The following is a 9,390-nucleotide window of genomic DNA, read 5'->3' on the forward strand; positions in this document are numbered from 1 at the left end:
CGGCCCCGAAGGTGAACTGTGTCAAGAGAAGTCGACTTGTTTTTTTTCTATAAATCAGGTATCTTTGCAGAATACAGCTGAGGCAACAAGAACTACATCTCTTCCCCCCTACATGAATGTAGAGACCTTATTGTAAACCTGTGGGCTATAGATGATTCATTAGCATCAGTCCTCATTCTGTAATATAACCTCAGAAATCAGAATTGTCATCACACAGACAACAAAGCAAGCATCACACTATATCCCTGTCAGAATTGACCCAAACAGTTAATCAAACAGGGCAACTTGTTATCACTTTAACCTTGGCCTGTGATTCATTTTAATGCAGATCATAAAAACAGGCTGACACATAAAACACATTCTGATCACTGTTTCATGCATATTAATCAGTCATTCTCAATTCACTGCACTAAATAAATAATGAAGCTTAGATAGCACAAATAGAATTAGGAGATAAAGAAAAAAGCTTTTGTAATCCTCTGTGACCATCTATATCAAAGGCTCTCTCTGTAGGCTAATCAAAGAACTGGAGTCTGAAACAAACACAGAGGAATGCTGGAGAAATTCAGCAGGTCTGACAGCATCTAAGGAGAGATAGAAATAAAGTTAATGTTTTGAGTCCACCGTGATTCTCCTTCAGACCTGAGAGGAGAGGTGGAAATTTGGTAAGTTTTATGCTGTTAAGAATGTGGAGGAGGGCAAAGTGTTCTGGAGAGACCAGACCCCCTCAAAATATATTAAGAAGATAGTCTAGACCCTTACATTTTCTTATTTTAAAGGTAAGTCAGGTGTTGCTTTCCAGATGCAATTTGACTGGATTTGAAGCAAAACACACTTTATTCATACATTGTAGTTAAAATGCAACTGAAGTAAAAATAAAGAAAAGAATTGGCTTAGCTGTAACTCATTTGGAAAAATTAACAGAATAATAGATAAGTAACCAATACTAATTAACCCTGCTGTACAAGTCTCTGAGTCTAAACTCAGTAGGTCTGGCAGCATCTGTGGACAAAGCAGACTCAACGTTTCGGGTCCAGGGACCAACCTTCTGTGTTATTTTATTTTACAGATTATTAGTTCAGTAACATAACCACTGTCGCACCAGCCCTCCTTTCCATGTTGAGTGTATGGGCCTATCGAATTAGCAATAGCAGAGAATAATGACAATTGACTCATGGAGAAAGGAGGCACTTGTCTTAACAACAAGGTGGGTGGTTTACTGCAATGATAGCAATAAGTACATGTTACATAGACATAATTACAAAGACATGTTAGACTGTGTGATTCTCCACACTGTGCTTTAACATTAATCTTTTCAGAGACATTCTTACCCCCTCCCCTATCCCATGGTCGCTCAGATCCATGCCACCCTCTGTTACCTGTACTCAGTGCCACAGTTTTCAATTGCCCGTTTTCCCGGTGCTGAATCCCCATGAACTCGAGAAACAATGTTCCTGATTTAGGGTTTTGCTGCACTGTCAGTGTGGCGCCCTCCAGGCTGATCTTCCTGATGTTTGGCCTAGACTTTTAATGACAGCCTTACAGCCTTCAACACTGTAACGCCATCCTGAAATCCTTAACCCCACCACACACCTTCACAAACCTCCTCAACCTCTCATCTGGCCACCTCCTTATTCAGCCGCTGCAACAGCAGGTGAAGGTTTATTGTGTTTTTAAACCATTCAGCGCAGTCAGAACCATTCAGCCCCTTTGAGCCTGGGCTGGCCCTTTGCAAGAGCTGCTCCATTTGCCTCATCTCCTCTGCACACATTAAAAATGAAATTAAAGTACAAATCACTTTTTCAAAACTCAATTCTCACCACTTGGCAGGACGTGAAATTAATTGTCCATTCTGTTTCATTACACACTGGAACCTCAACACATCACAGAAAACTGAGCAAACACATCCAGGGGGCTGGAGAATGGGTCATACAGCTCAGAAGCAGATCCATTAGTCCAACCAGTCCATGCCGAACATAATCCCAAACTAAACTAGTCCCACCTGCCTGCTCCTGGCCCATATCCCTCCAAACCTTTCCTGTCCATGTACTTACCTAAGTGTCTTTTAAATGTTGTAACTGTGCCTGCATCCACCACTTCCTCAGGAAGTTCCTTCCACATGCAAACCACTCTCCGTAAACAACTTGCCATCATGTGTTTTTTAAAAATTTCTCTCCTCTCACCTTATGTGCCCCTTCGTCTCGAAATCTCCCACCCTAGGGAAAAGACACCTACCATTCACTCTCCAACACCTATACTCGAGTGAAAAAAGTTCCAGCCTACCCAGCCTCTGCTCACAACTCAAACCTTCCGTACCCGGCAGCATCCTACTAAATCTCTTCTGATCCCTCTCCAGCTTAACGATATCCTCCTCAGCTCAGCTTAAGCCCCTGTGAACACCCCATGCTGTTCATTACCTGACTGCCAGTGTACACAGCCTGATCGGGGGCCTCTGAATCTTATCGAGCCTGTTGCAAAAGAGTCTGTTCCTACCTTGGACAACCTTCAAAACCTCGGTGTTTGCAGACACTCCAGAACCACAGCTGCTCACCCCTCCAAAACTAACAAAGCCATCATCAAGCTGCAGCAAATTTCATGAGGGTGGTCTCTGTATGACAGTTCACCAGTTGCTATCCTCCACTCTGTTTTCAGCAGTGCTGTGTGCAGGCTGAATTGATCAGTCAGCTTTACACATGCACCTTACATAAGCAGCTGGTAACAGCAGCAAGCAAGGCAGGCTGCGCTGGGAAAGCGAGTTACTTTGAAATAAAATCTTATTGGGGAGGGTTTGACAGCGAACCAGCTCCGACTGTGCCTGATAATTAGTCAGGCTCCAATGTGTGCACAGTAAGATCCCACATACACCAGCGTGTTGGTGAGCGGGCAGTCAGCTTTCCGGTGATGTTGGTATGGTTGAATGATTAAGACCTGTCTGAAAGAAGCCCAAGTACGCAGCTAAACATACCACAGTGCAAGGAGTGTAAACTTTTTCTCGCGGAGGGTGGTGCGTGTATGGAATGAGCTGCCAGAGGAAGTGGTGGAGGCTGGTACAATGACAGCATTTAGAGATGTACAGCACGGAAGCAGAGACTTTGGTCCAACTCAGCCATGCCAATGAGATATCCTAACCTAATTTAGTCCCATTTGCCAGTACCCGGCCCATACCCCTTTCAAGAGAAAGTGATCTCTCAGCCCCTTGGCCTACAAGCCTCATTCCTGATGAAGGGCTTGTGCCGAAACGTTGATTCTCCTACTCCTCAGATACAGCCTGACCTGCTGTGCTTTTTCAGCACCACACTCTCGATTCTCATATCCCTCCAAACCCTTCCTATTCATACACCCATCCAGAGGCCTTTTAAATATTGTAATTGTACCAGTCTCCACCACTTCCTCTGGCAGTTCATTCCATACACGTAGCACCCTCTGCATGAAAAAGTTGCCCCTTAGGTCTCTTTTATATCTTTCCCCTCTCACCCTAAACCTATGCCCTCTAGTTTGGATTCCCCCACCCCAGAGAAAATACCTTGTCTATTTACCCTGTCCAAGCCCCTCATGGTTTTATAAGCCTCTATAATGTCACCCCTCAGCCTCCGACGCTCCAGGGAAAACAGCCCCAGCCTGTACAGCCTCTCCGTATAGCTCAAATCCTCCAACCCTGGCAACATCCTTGTAAATCTTTTCTGAACTCTTTCAAGTTTCACAACATCTTTCTGATAGGAAGGAGACCAGAATTGCACACAATATTCCAAAAGTGGCCTAAACAATGTCTTCTACAGCTGCAACATGACCTCCTAACTCCTGTACTCAATACTCTGACCAATAAAGGAAAGCATACCAAACGCCTTCTTCACTAATCCTATCCACCTGCGACTCCACTTTCAAGGAGCTATGAATCTGCGCTCCAAGATCTCTTTGTTCAGCAACACTCCCTAGGTCCTTACCATTAGGTATGTAAGTCCTGCTCTGAATTACCTTTCCAAAATGCAGCACCTCACATTTATCTAAATTAAACTCCATCTGCCACTCCTCAGCCCATTGGCCCATCTGATCAAGATTAGAATTAGAATCTCTACAGAAATAGAATCCCGACAGTGTGAAAATAGGCCCTTTGGCCCAACAAGTTCACACTTACCCTCAGCAGAATATCCCACCCAATCTCCATTACTCCACATTTACTCCTAACTAATGCCCGTAACCTACACATCCCTGAACACTACGGGCAATTTAGTACGGCCAAATCACCTGACCCGCACATCTTTGGATTATGGGAGGAAACTGGAGGAAACCCACGCAGACATGGGGAGAATGTGCAAACTCCATACAGACAGTCGCCTGAGGTAGGAATCGAACCGGTTCCCTGGCGCTGTGAGGCAGCAGTGCTAACCACTAGCGACCATGCCATGAAAGCATGTCAGCTTTCCCCTCACTGCAAACCAAACTCAAGCCCCAGGTGGGATTTGAACCCACAATATCCTATTGTACTCTGAGATAACCTTTTTCGCTGTCCACTAACACCTCCAATTTTGGTGTCATCTGCAAACTTACTAACAATACCTCTCATGCTCACATCCAAGCCATTTATATAAATGATGAAAAGTAGTGGACTCAGCACCAATCCTTGTGGCACTTCACTGGTCACAGGCTTCCAGTCTGAAAAGCAACCCCTCACCATAACCCTCTGTCTTCTACCTTCAAGCCAGTTCTGTATCCAAATATAGTTTGCCCCGTATTCCATGTGATATAACCTTGCTAACTAGTGTAGCACAGGGAACCTTGTCGAATGCCTTACTGAAGTCCATAAAGATCACGTCCACTGCTCTGCCCTCATCAATCCTCTTCATTACTACTTCAAAAATCTCAATCAAGTTTATGAGACAGGATTTCCCACGCACAAAGCCATGTTGACTATCCCTAATCAGTCCTTGTACATCCTGTCCCTCAGGATTCCCTCCAAGAATTTAAAAAGCATCTGATGGGTATATGAATAGGAAGGGTTTAGAGGGATATGGGTTAAGTGCTGTCAAATGAGACAAGCTTAATTTAGGATATCTGGCCGGCATGGACCAGTTTGACCGGTACATCTGTTTCTGTGCTGTGCGGCTCTATGACTCGATGAGTAGGAGAAGGGGGTTGGGGTGAGAGGAAAAGGGAGAGTGGGAGTAACAGAAAGAAGGGTGAGGGGGTGATAAGAGAAGGAGGGAGGGAGTGAGTCAAGGAGGAAGAAGAGTAACAGAAGGAAGAGCTGGAGGAAGAGAACGGATGTGGATGGAGGAAGAGAAGGAGAAGGGGAGTAAAAGAAAGGGGGAAGTTTGAGAAGGAGACATGAGTAAGAGAAACATAGAAATATAGGAGCAACAGCAGGTCATGGCTCCATTTACAACCATTGTTCGCCATTGGTCATCCGTGACAGTGTCATCAAGGCCTGTAAGGAGACGTTGCAAAGCAAAAATATAGTGGAGGCTGCCAGTCTGAAATAAAGACTGAAAATGCTGGAAAAACTCAGCAGGTCAGGCAGCATCGGTGAAGGGAGAAACAGACCTGGTGGAGATTTCTGGGCTGATGGAAGATCAGACAGGGCAAGTGGCAAAGGGTCAGTTTCCCGAAGGTGAGTAACATGTTGCTAATAATTCTCATAACATTGCAGATGGGTCAGAACTCCTGCCCATCACTGACGGGAGGCTGTTGGGTGAGTTTATGTGTTATACACAGTCCCTGCCCACAACAATTACATCCACAGCAATTACAAGCAGCCACCATCCCGTTCAGCAATGAAGTGTGTTCACTCGGCTGACTGTGCGGGCATCTTACCTTCCTCAAAACTCTAGTGATCACAAACCTCCGCTCTGACTTAGCTGCTTCATAAACTAAGCTGATTCCTTGTGCAAACACTTTCAGTGAAGCCTCACCTTGTCAATCTGCTCAAGAGATTCCTTGCAGTCATACGCGGTCTGGCTTGTGGTTGTTCAGTATGTACACTGTTTCAGGGTAAAGACCGCCCCAGTCCAAGAGATGCATCACATCGACTAATCTGACTTAGAGAGGCACATGGAGGGGTAAGGTGGATTCAACTCAAAAGACCATTCTTTACAGTCTGTCCTTGTTTTTGGTTTTTGGTGAGAAACTATCAGATATTCCTTGTTGTGATGAAGAGTCGGTCACCCAGAGGTGAGTATTGTACTTCCTTTTATGTTTAAGTACCGACCATGGCGGGGGTATGAGAGCTAGGAGCACTATGCTGACAGTGCTACATTTGTAGCTGTTCTCAAGTGACAGACATTGGCTACCCATGAAGCATGTCATGGAGATTCCAGGCACACAATCTCCTGTGTGCGGTGTACCATGCTAAATCACACTGTCCGGGGCATGGAGTAAGCAGTGGTCCATACTCTGTGGGAATACTGCAAATCATAGAGTATGGAAACAGACCCTTCTGTTCAACCAGTCCCTACCAACCATAATCCCAAACTAAACTAATCCCACATGACTGCACTTGGCCCACGTCACTCCAAAGATTTTTTTCATTCATGCACTTGTCTAAATGCATTTTAAACATTGTAACTGTGTCTGCATCCCTCACCTTTTCTGGAAGTTCATTCCACACACACCGCATAAAAAAGTTGCCCCTCATGTCTATTTTTAAATCTTTATCTCCTCTCACCTGAAAAAATATATCTCCCCCAAGTCTAGAAATCTCCCACCCCAGAAAAAAAGTCACCTGCCATTCACCTTATCTATACCCCTCATGATTTTATAAACCTCTAGAAGATCACATCTTAACCTCCTACTCTCCACTGAGAAAGGTCCCAGCCAACCCAGCCTCTCCGTATAACTCAAACCCTCCATTCCTGGCGATATTCTGATAAATCTCTTCTGGACCCTCTCCAGCTGAACAATAGGGTGACAGGAGCTGGACGCAGTTCTCCAGAAGTGAGTACTCACCAACGTCCTGTACAGCCTGGTACAGGAGCTGGTCATCTCACAATCCTCTGTGTCCAAGCTGCCTTCACTTGTTGGAGTGGTCTCTTGTTACCATCCACAGGGAAAAGAACTTCCCTTCTCCCCTGGACGATCTTTCGGATGAAGTTAAAAATTGCACAACGCCAGGTTATAGCCCAACAGGTTTATTTGGAAATACTAGCTTTCAGAGTGTTTCCAAATAAACCTGTTGGACTATAGCCCGGTGTTGTGTGATTTTTAACTTTGTCCACCCCAAGTGACTTCTAGATGAGGTGGCACTAATACGGGCTACTTTGCCATGCCTTTACCATCTCTTTGGTGTGGGTGGTGAGTGATAAGCAGATGTTAGATGGTGCTCTAGGATTTCAGAGAGTGAATATTTCCTGGGTGCATTTAGAATATTGGAGCCTGGAAGGTCCTAGAGTGGGGGGTGGGGGGGCCGACTTACTGCCTGTAAAAATCGACGCTTTACCCATTCATTATCATGTCATGAGCTGAGCAAAATAAACGTGGATGAACTGACCCATCTCTGAGGAGAGATCTCTTTCACTTTGACACAAGCTTCCACAGAGGAGAAAGCTCCACACAATGTAACAACGTTTCATGGGCATTTGATTAGAGTTGTCAAAGCAGCCAGAGGAATGGAAATGATCAAATTCCTTTTGGAATGTGGTCCGATCCTTCAACATGATTAAAATTAAAATGGGAGAAATCTCCAGGAAGCAGGCTAATAAAGAGATAGAGACAAAATTGGTTCCCTTACAATGGAGAATGCAACTCAACATGGCTGACGTCAAGCCGGTTGCTATGGCAACAGCATGCAAGTTTAAATCAAATGCGAGCCGGCTTTTATTGAAAGCAATTCGGATCTCGTACCATTTCAATAGGAAGGCAGTTGGAGCTAGGTTTGTTGACAGTTGCGAATGCAGCTGGAAGCAAAGCACTTTGAAGTATCCCAGCGCCCAATGTTACAAAGCAAATTCATGAATAAATGTGGTAAAACATCAAGCAGAATATGAAGAAGCCTGTGTTTAATTACACCAACGTATAAGCGAAGCAACAAAACTGCTTCAAACCAGGAAATCAAGTAAATCAAACAAGACAAAGTAAATACAGTGTTTTTATTGAGGTGGGAGGAAGTTAGAAAGCATAGTTTTGCATGTGCCACTACTCCACGGTGGTTCAGCACTTGCACTACCTCAACCCTGACTAGCACTACCTCAATCCTTACTAGCACTACCTTAATCCTGACTAGCTCTAGATTAGATTAGATTCCCTACAGTGTGGAAACAGGCCTTTCGGCCCAACCAGCCTACACCGACCCTCCGAAGAGTAACCCACCCAGACGCATTCCCTCTGACTAATGCACTATGGGCAACTTTACATGGCCAATTCACCTGAACTGAACATCTTTGGACTGTGGGAGGAAACCAGAGCACCCAGAGGACACGGGGAGAATGTGCAAACTCCACACAGACAGTCGCCTGAGGCTGGATTCGAACCTGGGGCCCTCGTGCGGTGAGGCAGCAGTGCTAACCACTGAGCCACCATGACGCCCTAAATCTTCACTACCACTGCCTCAATCCTGACTAGCACTACCTCAATCCTGACTAGCATTATCTCAATCCTCACTAGCACTACCTCAACCATGACTAGCACTACCTTAATCCTCACTAGCAATACCTCAACCCTTACTAGCACTGCCTCAACCCTGACTAGCGCTACCTCAATCCTGACTAGCATTACCTCAATCCTCACTAGCACTATCTCAACCATGACTAGCACTACCTTAATCCTCACTAGCAATACCTCAACCCTTACTAACACTGCCTCAACCCTGACTAGCGCTACCTCAATCTTCACTAGCACTACCTTAATCTTCACTAGCACTACCTTAATCCTGACTAGCACTACCTCAATCCTCACTAAATGGAGAGGAATTTGTTAAGTGTGTACAAGAAAATTTCTGATTCAGTATGTGGATGTAGAGAAGGTGCAAAACTTGACCTACTCTTGGGAAATAAGTCAGGGCAGGTGACTGAGGTGTCAGTGGGGGAGCACTTTGGAGCCAGCAACCATAATTCTGTTAATTTTAAAATAGTGATGGCAAATTGGAGAAAGGCCAATTTTGACGGTTTTAGGCAAGAACTTTCGAAAGCTGACTGGGTGCAGGTGCTCGCAGGTAAAGGGACGGCTGGAAAATGGGAAGCCTTCAGAAATGAGATAATGAGAATCCAGAGAAAGTATATTCCTGTTAGGGTGAAAGGAAAGGCTGGTAGGTATAGGGAATGCTGGATGACTAAAGAAATTGAGGGTTTGGTTAAGAAAAAGAAGGAAGCATATGTAAGGTATGGACAGGATAGATCAAGTGAATCCTTAAAAGAGTATAAAGGCAGTAGGAGTGTACTTAAGAGGGAAATCAGGAGGGCAAAA

At 44.9% G+C, this 9,390-nt stretch overlaps 1 protein-coding gene across 7 annotated transcripts in view; it reads right to left on the reverse strand.

The window, feature by feature from the left end:
* ppef1 (protein phosphatase, EF-hand calcium binding domain 1) overlaps positions 1 to 2,669 on the reverse strand; it is an 82,327-nt gene extending 79,658 nt beyond the window's left edge. For all 7 annotated transcript variants that reach the window (XR_006313108.1, XR_006313107.1, XM_043700223.1 and 4 more), the window contains exon 1: positions 2,494 to 2,669. The gene's annotated coding sequence lies outside the window, so the exon portion shown is untranslated. The remainder of the gene's footprint in view (positions 1 to 2,493) is intronic.
* Between the last annotated feature and the right edge of the window lie 6,721 nt (positions 2,670 to 9,390).

Source organism: Chiloscyllium plagiosum, chromosome 12 (genome assembly GCF_004010195.1).
Source record: "Chiloscyllium plagiosum isolate BGI_BamShark_2017 chromosome 12, ASM401019v2, whole genome shotgun sequence".
Lineage (NCBI taxonomy): Eukaryota > Metazoa > Chordata > Chondrichthyes > Orectolobiformes > Hemiscylliidae > Chiloscyllium > Chiloscyllium plagiosum.